The 16,330-nt window shown below is 41.4% G+C and overlaps 1 long non-coding RNA gene across 1 annotated transcript; it reads left to right on the plus strand.

The window, feature by feature from the left end:
- The first annotated feature begins 6,008 nt into the window (after positions 1-6,008).
- On the plus strand, positions 6,009-15,270 carry LOC142599529 (uncharacterized). Its single transcript, XR_012833096.1, has 3 exons — positions 6,009-6,204; positions 10,284-10,360; positions 15,248-15,270. It is a non-coding gene; the product is annotated as an uncharacterized LOC142599529 (long non-coding RNA).
- Positions 15,271-16,330: the final 1,060 nt, after the last annotated feature.

Here is a 16,330-nt window from a genome sequence, read left to right on the forward strand (position 1 = left end):
ACTGCATTGCTGCCTCCCCTCTTCTTCCCCTGTCTCAGCTCATTCCTCTCACAAAACTGGACAGCTTCTCCTTGACAGCAGCCTGAAATACAGACTCACAGCTTACGTCTTGTCTATCACCAGGATTTAAATGTTTCAGGCCCACAGCTGGTTCCTCACTGATTAGAGCCTGATGAGACTGGTTTCCTAACAGGGACGGGTTTTATTCGTGGCCCTTCAGGTTCTCCGTTTTCCATCTTTAGTCCTTTCATCGCTCTGGGTAATAGCTGACTTTCTTAACTGCCCTGAGAAGCGCTGCAAGAAGAGTCCCATTGTGCACAATCAATGGAGCCCTGGGCTCTCTCCTCCCCTGGCTATTATGGGAAGGGAAGCCTCTTTAGTCCTTAGACAGACAAGAGAGACATTATCTTCTTTTTTTTTTTTTTTTTTTTAATTATTATTACTTGAAAAGATGATCACGGAGCTGCACAAGCCCCTCATTGCATTTTATATTCATATACGAAAAAATGCTCTGTGTGGAACTTATGCCCTGTCCGTCAGCTGACGGAGAAAGTAAGACTGGAAAAAATATTTGCAATCTGCTGGGAAGAAATCCTGTGGGCAGCTGGATTTGTTGTTTCACTGAACACTTTGGTACTTGAAGGGTCAGTAAATAACTCAGACACAGAACTGAGCTAATGGATCAATGGGTAAAAGATACACACAGAGGCAAACAGAGCAAAAGAAATTGTACTGTTTTCCATATGGGTGTCTTTGAGATGATTCTTTCTACCAGGAATAAACTTTCTGGAGAGCATAATGTGACAGTAAGGTACACCTTACTGCACTGCATTATAGGCAGCCCCCGAAACCAGAGAGAATCTGTCAATTGTCAAAGGAAATGAAAACTTTCCTGCTGGATCACTTGGGCCATTTTGCATGATTTTAGTGAGTATTTAATCCCTACTGAGGGATTTCATCAAACAATTAAAAAATCAGAAAAAGGCTAACCACCCCCGCAGCACCATTTTGGAGCCAGGTTGATGGAGCTGGACTGAAATTCTGGCGTACCTCAGGACTCTCCAGCCCTGGAGGCAGTGGCTCCTCTGAGGACATGAATCTCATCCTCCAGCCATGCTCAGATGAGTGCAAACCATGGTATCTTCCCACACATAGAGGAGGCAAGGGAGAATAAGGGCCCCTGCAAGACTGATGCAATGAGCACTTTAGGATACTAACGTGGCTGATCATTAAGCCGATAAACAGTGAAAAATGCAAGCCTTTACCTTAATTCAGAGCTGTCTTCAGCTTCAGAAACAATATATAGGTAGAGCACAACCCCAGAACATCTATATAAAAGTAGTCTATTCATAAGACCACACATAACACAATGGGTGATTATGAACAGTATGTCTCTTTAAGTACATTTCAGTGGTGCAGTAACTGGTCTTAATAAACATTGCCTGGCTTATCTCTTGGAAACTGAAAAAAGTGATTGATGAGCTTCTGAACCAGTGTTTCATTTGAGCTGAGGTTTTCACTGACTGATAAATACACCAGACTTGCTCTGGCATTCCAGCTTATCTCAGCTCCACAGGAATATGCTGCAGAAATGTCTCCTCAGCCTTTAGGAGAAAAAGCAGGAAGATATTTCCGAGGCTTATCAGCCCACACTAGAGTCCATGCAGCCTTTATGTCCTCCTGATAATCTTCAGCAAAAACAGATGCAAAAGCTTGCTAATGTTTTTAAGGTTAACTGCAGACCCTTTTCTTCAGCACAGCACCAAAAGCGTCCTAATTTGCTTTTCTTAGAGTGCTTGTCAGTTCTCCTTCCCCTGGCTTTTCCCAGGTCCTCTTCTACGTTCCAGTGCAGGGGCCGGGCAGCAGAGAGGGAAAATAGGGGGAGATGAAACCAGTTCAGGGCCCTACAGTGCAGAGTGGGAAAGTACTGAAATGGACTGAACTGGAAGCTGATCTTACTTTGCCCAGATTAGGTTTGCTAGTTGTCTAATCACACAGCTCTAACTTCAGTCAGTGCTTTGGTTTTCTTCAGGACCTGTTTCACAAGTATTTAAAACTGTAAAAATAGCATTTAAGGAAATTTATTAAAGGGTTAAATGTGGTAGGAACTCCTTAAGAGTTTTAATATTCTATTCTTTACCCAAGGCAATAGACAGCTTCTTCAGAGTCATTCCATTCTAATGTGTAAATGCTGAAAGTAATTAGACTGTGTCCTATGTGTATTGAAGTATTTAGGAGAAAAACTTTGGAAAAAGTGACTTTTCATGAGCAGCTGCCAAATATTTTCTAAAAGTTATTGCATTGCTAATAATATAAGAAGTTTTAGTATTTAAAGAAAAGGTTGTTTTGAAACATATAATTCCAGAAAATTACTTTGGTGTGATAAACGTTATTTGTAACTTTTCAGTATAGGAATGGACAATGCAACAGCATCAGCTGCAATGTCTGTTGGCCAGAAAATGATGTTAAATAGAAATTTTAATGAGAGGAGTTTACACTTTTGTTAAAAAAGACAAAACATTTTGTTTTGAAGAACTGAAACACCCTTTTTATTTTTAAAACAACAGCCTGAAGTGCTCTGAAGAAATGCTTAGCTGTCATTGCCACTTTGAGGAGAAAATATTCGTTCAGCTCTGAATATCAAATGTGGTTTTTTTAGAGATGTCTTGTGTGGTGCACTGGGTTGCACATTTTACTGTTACTTCTTAAAAGGCAATAAAGAAAAAGAGCCAGCATTTTTCTGTTTCCTTATCCTTTGTTGCGGAGTAGACGTACAGACTCTCTAACGTTGTTTTATTTATAGATTACAAATCCCTCCAAAAGGATCACATGCCCTCTGATACATGCAATAAGCCCACTGGCTGTTTATGGCTAGGAAGTTAGTATTCATATAGAGACTAGGCATAAATGAGAACCAGACCCTACATTACTTCAATCACCAGGGGAGGGTGTCTAAATTAAATGTATGCTATAAAAAGACTTTAGTATTAGTCACGTCTGCTTGATGAAATAAGGCCAAGTCTGCTTGATTAAATATTATCAATAGTCTTAAAATATTCTGCTGCCTAATGAAGCCAGTTACCACCTGAACTGTTTATACAGTTGCTTTCTCTGACTTTTGATTCTCTCCATCCCACATATGCTGCCATTGAAAGGCAGAAGGTGGACCCCAGTGTACCTTTCTTAATCATCACCTGTCAATTTTATCCAAGTAAATATTAAGTATGATGTTCAAAAGGTTAGTAACAAGGATATCAGTCTCCTTCTAATGCCTGCATTTTCACTGTGTGTAAAAAGAAACATCAAACACAAAAATTAGGTACCCTCTGAAATCATAGTGTGCTTTGGCTTGCAGCTCTGTCTTGTTAATACTTGAGGCGGTGCTTAAACATCTCTCTGGCTAATGTAAGACTTGCCAAATGACCATGGGGATCTTAATTACAGGAAGTAATTGTTCTGGGGGAAAAAAAAAGAAAACAACAACAAAAAAACCCAAAAGGTAAGAGGATGTAAACATTGTAATTGTATTTAGTCACAAGGGGAAGACGGGGATCACCTGTCAGAAGCACACAGCTTGTCTTCAGTTCGTTGGCGGGTCACAGCTTCTCTGTGTTTTGGGCCATCTTTGCCCAGTGAAAGGTGGACCTTTCTACATTTGCATTTAGACACAAATCCTGGCCTCCTGTCTCTCCTTCCTCTGCTTTTCAAGGGAACTGCAGCTTTCTGCACTGAAAAAAGCAATGAAAAAGACTCGTAGCAAGCTCTCCTGTCACACAGAGCTCCAGAAGGCAGACTGCAAATAGGCGAGGGGATTTAGAGACACAGAGGTCTGTCCTCTGGTGCCTGGGATACGAAGGGCCTGCACTGCCTGCTAGGACTGTGCAGTCTGTGGGGGGTATATGAACTAGGAAGGTTTTGCTTTGACATAAATTCCATAAAATCCATTGAAGTGATTGTTTGAACAAAGTTGGACAGGAACTGGGCTGAAATTTAGAGAACAATCCAATGAGAAAAATTAGCTGAAGAGGTTGGTTGGGATTTTAGTACTTACCAAACTGGCAGACAAAATTTCCAAAATGGCAATTGATTCTGATCTTCTGCATTTTACTCTAGGCTCACAGACAGCTCACCAGCCAGGTCCCCACATTTTCTGCTCACATCCTTCATAACCACCTGGCTCATGTGTGCATGCAGAAGATTTCGAGCAGGGAGAGCAACTCAGATTATTTTGGATGTCCTTTGAAAAGGTGGAACTACCAGAGAAGAGTTAAGTGCAAGAAATGCATGTGCATCTGAGGGCAAAACTGAATCATAAAGATATTTGAAGTCAGTATGTGTCATAGTCCTGCATCAATGCTTGGATTTTTCACAGGCAGAGAGAGAAGTTGACTTATTCCCTTCTTTTTTGATTTCTGACTGCCACAGACTGGGACAGTGGAGGGTTATTAACTCACATGCTCATACCTTTTACCAGCTAAGCCCAATAGCAATGATACTGTTAACTGCTAATCTTAGAATGTCTTACGTACACTGAGAACATCTGTACATTTATCCTAGTAGTATAATGTTTACGTAAATCTTGTCAATGTACTATACACATACATTGCACGTGTAGTCCTTATATTTAAAATTGTGCTTGCTTGAATATAAATATCAATGCAAAATGTAATATTTTATATAAACACATATTTTACTGTTGTATATATTGTGTGTATACAGAATTTGTTAGGAGACAGATACCAAATGCATTTTTAAAGATGATCTTACTTGGTAAGATGAGAGCTCACTTGAGACACTGAATGGCTTAGGGATCTCGTAATGAGATACAAACCTTTACACGTCCATATCACCACTTCACATCCAGTCAAAACCATAAGCAATGAAAAATTATCACCGTCCTGACAGTTTGGTGGCCAAGAAGCTACAGGTTGTTTGTCTTGGTCCCTACTGGTGTGTCCGTCAGAGCTCAGTCCCACTGGCACACGGCAGACAGAAAGGCACAAAACCAGAATTAGCTTCCGCTGGCTGTACCGGGTAAGGCAGGGTTTGTCCCCTACGGGACTCCTGTGCCATTGTCCCTGAGTGGTACAGAGTCACCAGCTGCTTCTTCCCTGGAGGAGTTTGCTTAATTCCTCTACCTGACCAGGGAGAAGCTACAGTCCCAATGGTAAAGCTCAGTGCCAGCTGCATGAGCTCTCTTCTCAGATCCTGTGCATATAGGGGTAAAGTCAGGCTCTTGACAAGAGCAATTATAGTGTGACAAGAGGGAAATAGTGTGGCCAGCAGCACTAGGGAAGTGATCGTCTCCCTGTACTCAGCACTGGTGAGGCCACACCTCGAGTCCTGTGTTCAGTTTTGGGCCCCTCGCTACAAGAAAGACATTGAGGTGCTGGAGCGTGTCCAAAGCAGGACAACGAAGCTGGTGAGGGGTCTAGAGTGCAAGTCTTATGAGGAGCAGCTGAGGGAACTGGGGTTGTTTAGCCTGGAGAAAAGGAGGCTGAGGGGAGACCTTCTCGCTCTCTACAGCTACCTGAAAGGAGGTTATAGCCAGGTGGGGGTCAGTCTCTTCTCCCAAGTAACAAGCGATAGAACAAGAGGAAATGACCTCAAGTTGTACCACAGGAGATTTAGACTGGCTATTAGAAAGAATTTCTTCACTGAAATGATTGTCAAGCATCGGAACAGGCTTCCCATGGTCGAGTCACCATCCCTGGAGGTATTTAAAAGACGTGTAGATGTGGTGCTTAGGGACATCGTTTAGTGGTGGACTTGGCAGTGGTAGGTTAACGGTTGGACTTGATAATCTTAAAGGTCTTTTCCAACCTAAACGATTATGATTCACACAAAGCATCCTCAAGCATAGCTGCCACCTACAAGGGGTACCTCGATAAGCAAATAAAACATGTAGCAGTGCCAAAACATTACAAGACCTGAGACTGTTCTGTGAATAGACAGAGACTTTGTCTTGAGGGCTGTCATTACGGTGTCTTTTATGAGCACTAAATTAATCTAATTCTTGAAATGAAATCTTGGCTACCAGCATCATCCTCAAAATTCTTCTTCTCTTATCCTTTTTGGATTAAGCTGATCTCATCATTTGGATCCTTTGGCAAAACAGATGAAAGGCAACAATATAGTAACCTTAAGACTGAAAGATCTTCAGGATTGTCTTCCTTCCATCTGGGTTGGAACCTATAAACTAAGGTAAGTGCAAAAGAAAAAATATATGCCTCCTATGATCATTAAGGCAGGCACTATCTAGATTCTGTACTTTTGGTTGAAAAAGGGGAAAGGACATGTATTCCTGGGCTACCAAAAAGATATTTTTTGATACATAGAAGAGTTTTATTGTCATTCATTAGCAGCTATCCATATTTGGACCTGACAGAGCTGTTGCTGATGTGCCTGGATTAATTGGGTGAGAAGTACTTGCTCAAGAAACTTGATTTACAGTGCTGCTGGCTTGGTGTAGGATACTTGCAAAGAGATTGTAGATGTCAGCAGTGTTGTCAGGATCCACCTAAGTGGCTGAGGCAATACCCATCTCCATGCAGGAAAGTCACCCAGAGAAAGAAAATACCTTCTAACAAAGAGAAATGGCACCTTGCCCTCATTTGCACTGGTGAAAACTGAGTATCACTCACTGCCCTTCTTTTCCTTCCTCTGTCATTCACCACCTCAAGCATGCAGAGGAATTTTGATAATTATCACACTTAACTGTCATAGCCATAGTGCAAAGAAAACACATACAGTGTGATCTCTGAAGTGGTATGTAAGAGAATGGGATATTCTGGCAGCACCTACCAAGCAACCCACACATCGCCTGTGCTAGGTTTTGCCTTATGGCAAGGCACCCCACATAGAAGGGGCGGAACAGAAGGACAGGACACACATAGGTTTTCCCTTATGTAAGTGATGTGGTATCTGGACCCACCACATCCCGCAGTACACAGCCTGCCCAAAAGTGACACCAGGCATAGACATGCAAGGCCTGGTGCAGAGGTAATGCAGAGTCAGCACACCCTAAGCCTTACTGCTCCAAAAAATGCAGAGTTAGCAGTGCCTTGCTGGGGTGTTCTGAAGATAATCCAATAATACAGCCATGCTATGGATGAAGCCATGGTGAGACTGCATAATTTCCTTCCATCCAGTTACCAGAAGGACCTATTATTCTTGTTACTGCATTGCATGCATTTTTATTCATCTCTGTGGCATCTGACTGCTCTACCTGTGTTGAGATATCCAAACTCTTAATTAGATAGATCAAACAATGACATTATCCCGCCTGCCTGCAGGTTTAGCTGTTAGCTCAAAGACCAAGATTTAATCAGTGAGAATGCCTGAACAAAGAGCTATCATGTAGCTCCTGATGAGTGTTATAGTAGTATGAGCAATCTGCAAAAACTGGCAAAATTCTGGGCTATACGTGCTCAGTTTTTATCCACACTGGCTTTCCCACGACCCTCTTTCTTTCCCAATCATTGTGTTTGTCTTAATTCAATAGGTTTTTTTAATCGCATTTTTCTGGTTCACATGAATGCATTTTCATTACTGCATTTTCCAAAGGGCTACTACTAAAAAACAGAAAGAAATTGAAAGAATCTGAATTTTCAGGTGGTATTGTCATCATTGTTCTCATTTTACCTGTACATGGACTGCATAGCAGCAAACTAGCTAGATGTCATGATGAGCAAGAAGATCTGGTTAGCTTGAGATTTTGTCACTTGCATGCCTGTTCTTCCAGCTGCCTACTAACAAGACAGAAAATTAAACACTCAAGGCATATTAAAATATTATTATATCAATTAGTACAGATTTTTTGGTAGAATATTCTAACCCGATAAAATATGAGCAGTGTCCTGCTGTTCTTACTGATGTTACCTGGTAAAGTCAATGTGTTTGAGTAGGCACTTGCTTAGACATCAGCAGTACAGGGCAGTTATTTTGCCTCCTGCTCTACAGTGACGTAAAATGGGTGTGACATTTATTGGAATAACAGATTGAGACTGTTAGACTAAATCTTGTTACAGAAGTTGACTGCTTTTGCTAATATTGCTATCAGACAATTGGTCTGGTTGTTGGAGACGTGGATGTGGATCTCTACTTTTTATTTCCTCCTCCTTCCACATTTTGCTTAGATGATGCAGCCAGAGCATTATCCAATAAAATCATCTTGCATGCAAGGCACTGCAGTATACTTACAAATACCCAAACCACCAAGCCACATCATGTTTAAATAAGATCAGGATTCTCATCTTCTTCAGATTTAACTACCCTAACGTGCCACAGGACTGGGAAGAACAGTGCCTCTAAGCAATGGCCAGGTGTGGCTTGAAAGATCAGAGATGGGCCCAGGATAAAGGCCAGACGTGAATGCTCCCAAACTTGGGCAGATCCAACCCCTTGCATTCAAGTCCTCCAGCATAAGGAATATAAATCAAGGTTCCTCATTTTCAAAAATGGAGGTGGAGTCTGCTGACTTTTCCACTCTTAAAATGCTGGACATTGTCATCTGTGACTAGTTTCTAGGCCAGAACTCCTACCTTTCATTTTTGGAAAAGTTCTGTTAAACAAGATTGAATATGATTGAAATACCTCGGGATGACTATACTGCATATCAGAACATGATGAGATCTCCTTATTTCACTTAGTTTTACTGGACAGCCTTCTGCAAGCACATCACCTTCTGAGAAGTGCTCATGCGGCTTTGCAGCACCAATAGAACTGTGACTGTTGGTGTAATTTAATGACTTTGGCACAAAATTACAGGATCTGGCTCTCTAAAATTTGCTTTCCTCACCTGGGGCTTCAAGCTAAACATTTAACAAGGGAAACTCACCAACCCTCCTGTCTTCTCTTCACTGATATTCAATTAAGAAGTTTATTTAAGTAGACCAGCATTTGACCTCCCCTGCCACACTCCTCCCTGTAGAGGAGCTCTGCTGCTGCCCACCTGCTGCACGGCAAGATTGTGCTTAGCCGTGATCCCTGGCACACACTGTGTGCTTATGGTTGATGGCTTGCTTGAAGGAGAACAGACCACTAATAAATTGCACAGTCATTACCCTTTATGCATACTTGTTCTAATAGGTGTCGCAGATTCCTGCCTCCTAATAAGGAAAGGAAGTAGAAAAACACATAAATTCTCCCAAGGGAGTCAGACAGCCTGAAGCTAGGTTCGACAGCTGTTACTGTTACCATGAACACCAAGAGCAAAACAAGGACTGGGGGGGGGGGGGGAGAAAAAGAAAAGATGCATTGCCAGGGATTTTGGCAAGATTTTCTTGGATACAGAATGTGTTTTGCACTGCCCCAATCTATAAAAGCTCAGCCTTTCTGTGGCACGTGATGGAATTTGGAGATTAAACAAACATTGGCATTAATTAGTCTAAACCCAAATCACTTCATTTATCCGAAGTTTGCATTTCTGTATCTCACTGTTTTTTTAATAACTGTCACTTTAATCTCCAGCAGAAAGATTTTGGCATTCGATGGAAGTTTGGATGCTATGGTGTTACTAAATCTAATTCACAAGGGTTTCAGAAAATGTTTGCACAGGGTTTACCTTTTGTCTTCTACCCGCAGCTCTGGTCTTTCTCCTGGGGGCCAGCTAATAGGAATCGGGTGCTTCCCTGACTGCCCTGGAGCTATGCTGAGTTACACCAGCTAAGCCTCTGTCCCTCCGTATTATAGCTCAGAAATCCAAAGGGGAGATTCATGTCCTCTGTAAAGAGGTGTATTTAGTCTATCCCGCTGAGATAGTTTATGGCTTTGGCAGGGAAACTGTTGACAGTGCGTACTGTGAATATAGTTCAAAGTGAATTTGAAGTCTTGGAGCTGCAGCTCTCCCTACGCTTGTTATATTAATTTGTTAAAGGTGCTCAGTGTACGTAGGTGTGTATCTGTAGAGTTACACAATCAATTAAACACACTCACTTATTCTAATGAAAGTGAGAATGGAGCACACCACAGACTGCTGCTGCCTTTTGGAGCAAGGCATAAAACCAAGGTCACAGCATAGCTGGGCACTAAGGCATCCATGGCACATGTCACGAGCCTGCTGGTCTCAGCATCCTGATCAAATTCCAGTTCATGCAATTGTTATCTATCTACTTAAAATGTGCCCTCTCCCTCCCCACCCCCAGTTTCAAATAGCTACAAGTATTCCTTGGTCTAGACTTCAAGCATGGGGGGACCATTGCTCTGCTGTATTGAATGTCTGGTGCTTTTAATTTTCATGCTGTCGAACTTCAGGTGCAGACAAAGTGATTTTTACTTTTCAGGCCGAAAGGCAAGTCTGCTCTCATCAGAAGACCAAAGTTACAACAGATTCCAAAAGTAGTAACAACTGAGGGCAAGAGTGCGTATTCTCACAAGACGATCCACTGGAAAGGCTCAGGGGAGATTTCTCTTCCAGCATATCATGATTTCTATGTTTTTCCATGTGTCCACGGCTTTTCTCACTCATCCCTTTGCCTTGTAACCCTCCTTGAACATGAGCACAGGGGGTGGCTGGTCTGTGGATGCTGACAACTCCCTCATCCCATTCAGAGACATATTTCCATTCTGCTTCAGGGTTTGGTCTCCTATACACAACCACAAATCTTGCACACTCAGTTAATGAAAACACTGTGTGTCTGAAGACCACTCTGATGGAAGTATCAGGCCACAATACGATGTCTCTGTCTAGAGTGGAGTAAAGCAGTGGGTAGCTTAAACAATGAGTATTAATGCTAGCTGAAAGCTTAAAAAGATCATATATTAATTACCACCTGAGTTTAAGATAGGATTAAAAAAAAATCCAGAAGGAACTTTTTGAGAGCAATTATCAAAACATACTTTTCTAAAACTATTTGTGACAGATGAGAGTAACCACTAATATTGCTTAATATTCTAAACCAGTTTTAAGTTCCTGTCCAATGTCAGTCTTAACACAAACTAAAAATATGCTACTTATTGAGCTGGAAGAAGGTTTTGATTTACAATTATGCCTTGATGGATTACCTGAAAGCGCAACCTTCAGGCAAACTGTGATTAACTTGACCAAAGACATCTGGGAGAGCCATCTATGGCCTAAAATTATGACCTCGGTATTCTGGGCTGAAACTAGACACCATTTAAATTGCAGCGCTGAAAAACTCTTCTACAGAGGCCTTTGTTTAGGAGGCCAACAGGTTTTTTAGCTTCAGCAGTTCAGCAGAAACACCTCCTGTGAAGTTACAGGGGGGAAAGAAAGTACTTCCTATTTTTTTGCAGCCATTACTTTAAAAAAAACCTCCAAACACTCCCAGCTTGTATGAATAAAGAAGCAAAAACAATTAATAACCTAATGATTAGCAAATGCTGTAGACAAAGGTTTGGATTTCACTTAGCAAGATTTATGGAGTTGAATATAAAAGTATGAGTCTTGAAAGCCATGTGCTCATAATTAGCTCAAGTTTTACCCCTGGATACTGTAAAATCACAACATGCTGTCAGAGACCATTTTCTGATCCTGTTATCAGCATGGAATAAAGTTTTCCACTAAATGCAAAACAGATTTACAGGTGCTAAAACAGCTATTTTATCAGTGGGAAACAGGCTACTTTTTGTTCTCTGAAAGGCATTTCATGATTTTACATTGGTCAATTGATCGTATAACAAAGGGAAACAACACAATTTTGGTCACCTACTGAAGCTGAAGAAGATACAACATGAAAATAAACACAAGGAAAGTGACTGCCTCTCTGAATGAGGGCTACACGGTTTTGCATATTGTCACTTACTGTAAAATAAAAAAACCCCAAGAACAAGATCAAAGCGAAGCGATTCCCTTCTTATTGATGAGTACGCTACATAAATCCTCAGTGTTCCTACAGGCAAACTCAAAGGATAACTGCATTCCAGGCAGCTGTGAACACTGGAAATTAAATTATTCCATTAAAGAGAAGTCATGCAAAGATAGCAGTCCTCTCAGTGTATTAATCCCTGCCATGAGCTATCATGTGAAGGGACTCGTCTTGGACCAGCTCCCAAAGGGAGGAGATTTCTGTACCCCTGCTATTGCATTCCCACCCCACAGCAAGAAGCACACTCCCCAGTCTGGCACGACAAGTTCCCTTCCCAGGGGAAGGACCTAACGTTTAACTTGTACTCCGGCAGCTGAAATGGAAGTGAACGGCTTCTCGCTTGTTTGCAGGCTGGCACTCCGCATGGGGCAGACAGTCTCTGAGGAGTGCTCCAAGTAGTTTGGGAGTAGGGGGGCTCGACTGTTTTTAACAACAGCTGCTTCAGAGTTTGGTGGTGGCAGAGCAACTGTCCAGTCAAGAAGAAGCAACAACCCTTGGCTCCCTGCAGCATGAATGGTTTAACATGATGGTTGATGGAAACTTTATTTTAGAGACTGTGTCTGAATACTAGGCCTAGACATGCATGAACCTAAACTCTGGAGCCATTTGCTGAGCAATTCAAGTCTTCAGATTGCAAGATGTTATTTATAACTGTTTTTAGCTCCTAAATGTTTAGATGGAGGTTTTGAAAGCACTCTAAGGGATTCAATGCATTTCTTCCTCTGAAATGTCCCAGGCAACTTAAAAAAATCATGACCCAAATTTGTACCCAAGACAGAGTGTGAAAGTACAGAAAGCAGGAGCTTCATGCAGAAACAATGCAAAGCACTATGTAAACATTTAGTCTTGCTTTACAGCCTTGGCAAAAGCAGAAGAATTAAAGAACAGAAGAACAGTTACATTGAGTCACAAGGAGGCTCCATCTGACCCACTAGCTTATCACCCAGTTTCCTAAAAAGCAAAACTTATAGAAGCAAGGTGATCCTTCCTCTGCCATAGCCTGCAGGCTTCCAAGACGCAGTGAGAGGGCAGCTTTCTGAACTGGAGATTGTTTGGCCACGAATTCATCTGTCCTCTGTGTCTATCATTTTAACTCTCTGCTGGTTGAGTCCATGTTGTCTGAAAAACAACCTCTTATTTGATTGAAGCCTGCTGTGTGACAATTCCTCTAGGTGCTCAGTAGTTCGTTATATTATTATGAAAAAGACTCCACAGGCATTTCCTTCCCCCTTCCCCCAGCTTCTTTATTGCAGGAAGAGGGAAGATAGGCACAAGGTATAGGGTCTGGTAGCAGTTCCTTGAGCAGAAGATAGGATGTTTCAAACTTCTCAGGTCTCTGTTTGAGGGCAATTACATCTTCTAAACAAGGATTGCTGTAAAAGGACTTGAGATATCATTAAAGCTGTTATTGATGTTGTCTGAGATGGTGTACAAGATGGCCCTTTCCTGGTCAAGTGGAGGGTAATGTAATAAACACAGTACACCATTCCCACATGGTCTTCCAGATCTGAGAACAAACATTTTTGGCAGCATTTGTACAAACATTGTACTGTGATGATGTCTGTCAGCACCTTTGCTCTAAAACACCAAAACAAAGGAAGCCAAGAAAGACAGAGCCATGTGTTGACCATGGGTCCGGCCCAGCTAGGAGAAACTTCTGTCAAAACATTGGCACAGACCTTATTTGCAGATGAACTCACAGGTTAATATACGTAAGTAAAGGGAACCTGTGAGATCCTGAGACCTCTGAAAAAGCTAGAAGGTGCGCTGTTGTAAGTTAGCTTTCAAAACCTTGATGCACTTTATTTTCCTGAGGGAGCCAGAAAACAGGAGCCAAAGCCTGCGACCTGACTCACAAAATGGTGATACCTGGAATTGATATCGTGTCCTTCTTCACAGACCAGACAGCAGATACATAAGGCCTCAGGTTCCAGTGAAATTTTGCATCCCGTGTATGTAATGCCATATCATTCTTCTTTTGGGTTGACCCAGAATCAACAGAACTTTGGTCGCTCTGTTTCTCCCAGCCCAAGAAACCATTTCTGAAGATTGAACTTCAAAGCGCTTGGCCATTTGTCAGAAATTACCACAAAACTACAAAGAAATAACCCAACAGTAAATCAAAAATCTGAGAGAGAAACCTCTCACAAGGACTACAAAGGAAGAAAAAAACAAATGGCATGGAGAGTTGATTAGAACACCAGCAGTTTGCCACGGCAAAGGAGAAACTGATACCAGATGCTGCTGGGAGCCCTTTCATTACCTTATGCAAGACCTGCAGAGCCATGAAGGGGCCCCATGCAGCACTACCTCTCTATCTGGGATAAATGTGCACCGCTTGGGCACAGCGATTCATGCTTGAAAGAGATCTGCAGAGCCAATTATTATTTTATTTTAATGATGAATTCAGAGGCCAACTCCTTGTAAGTTTGCTGCATCCTTTCATCATCTCCCAGCAAGTCTTTTGAAGTTAGCCTGTCTTGAAAAATTACGCTGTTATGTCAGGGCTTTTAATGTCAGCAGCATTACTATTTAAACAAGTGAAAGTAACAGATGAAAAATTAATAAAAAATTTTTTAATATTGGATGCAAGGGTTGCCAGACCTTGTGGCCCTTGGCATGTACTTTCTCACTTTTTAAATCTTTGTCAGGCACTTTAAAACTTATTTTTAATTTGACTGGCTATTCGGCAATTTGTGAATAGCAGCAAGTAATACAGCCATTTTCTTCCACTGTTCTAGAAAGGAAGGTCAGCTAGAAACAGGATGGTTTATGTTAGCCAGTATTTTCTGCACTGTTACTCACTCACTCAGATTGCGTCAGATGAAGAAAATGTACAGTGCACTAAGGGAGGGAGGCAATTTTATTCTGATCTGATTTTTTCTATTAGCATAATTACATAGAGTTGGACTCAGCATCTGCTCAAAGCTCTAAGTGTACTGCATACCAAAACCATGAGGGAGGGCTGGGAAAAAAAATTGCCATGATATTGTCTTAAAAGTAGTAAGTTGTTTGTTTCATTGTTTTTTGCATATATTTTTTTCTTAATTAAGTCATTTTTAGTTGCCTTGTGGTTTCTGAGCTTTTCAGGTTCATTTGCTTTGCTTTTCCATGGTTTTCTCTGCAACCATGAGGGATACAAATTCTCTTTTCCTAACAAGTGAAAGCAGAGATTATGTGGACTCACCAGAGTCTGGCAGCTGAGGTTTTTAGCAAAAGCGTATCAAATGTAATGGCTGTTGTAATAAAATTGCTAAAACTGCCGATACTGAGGCTGAGAATGAGGCAACGATGGACATGCAAACAGACAGCAGCGGTGAGCTGCAGCAAGCTGGGGGTAGATGGTGGGGACGTTATGAGCAGAACTGGTAACTCGAGAAGGCAAATGTTATCAGCATTAACAATTTGTATAATTTCAGGAGATACTTGGCAGCCTTTATGGAAACATGACACTAGAGCAGCTCACTGGAGGACATGGGCAGGTTTTCGCTGCTGAATACGTACCTCATGTGTGGTGCTCTTCAAAAAAATTATCACATCAAAGGCTGTTGAACATTTAAAAAACTCATGATTATTGTGCTATCAACTTCCTGAGTGAAAAGGACAAAGACAGGACAGCATCAGTGATGCTGGTGCCACTGTACCCCAGGAATGCTCTAGCCCTTGCCAGACTCCCAAATAGGATCAGTCTTACTGAGTGCCTGAAGGTGGTATGGTGACATAATATAACCGGGTTTGAGAAAGAAAACTCCATCTCTAAGTCTGTAAGGGAAGAAGACATTACCTTTTTCATCAGAAAGAGGCATATTGACTTGCCCTATGTCAAGGAACGTGGTTAATGCAGTAGAAACCTGTGGAACTTATTACCAAGTGAGCCTTCGTATTGTAGTGAGAAAAAGAGAAAAATTAAAAAGAGTACTTCCTAACCTTACCACAGTTTCTGCGCTACGTTGGTCATTGTTTCTAAATAATAACTTCTTGGGAAACAAAATGACATCACTGCAACACTGGGCATGTCAAGTGTAATACAATCAAGATAAAGTATAGTGAATGTTTCCTTTACTATTTCTAAATTATCCTGTTGTCATATTTCTTCTCATACTCACACTCATTAAATACACAGAAACAAAAAGAAAATGCTTCCCACTTTGCTACTTCAGTTGCAAAGCCATATTCCTATGCATTCATACACATTGTGAGGGTTGTCTTAACATATCTTTGGATCAAGTCATACAGACCAAGCCAGAAAGGGTTATAAATGGTGCTATAAATGTGACCAAAAGCCAGTGGAATGAAATGTAACACTCAGGGTTTCTACAGTGCTTTTGGGCAAGGAAACACTTCTTGCTGCTTTTTGTACTGTGCCTAACACATGGTACTTGTGTTAGGTACCTAGTCTTAGTTGTACTTTGGATACCCCCATAGCACAAATGATGAATAACAATTAGCTTTTGTGGTTGCTTTCCTCAATGAGAAGCATGTGAAAACAGATCAAAAGTCTC

Source organism: Balearica regulorum, chromosome Z, assembly GCF_011004875.1.
Source record: "Balearica regulorum gibbericeps isolate bBalReg1 chromosome Z, bBalReg1.pri, whole genome shotgun sequence".
Taxonomy (NCBI): domain Eukaryota; kingdom Metazoa; phylum Chordata; class Aves; order Gruiformes; family Gruidae; genus Balearica; species Balearica regulorum.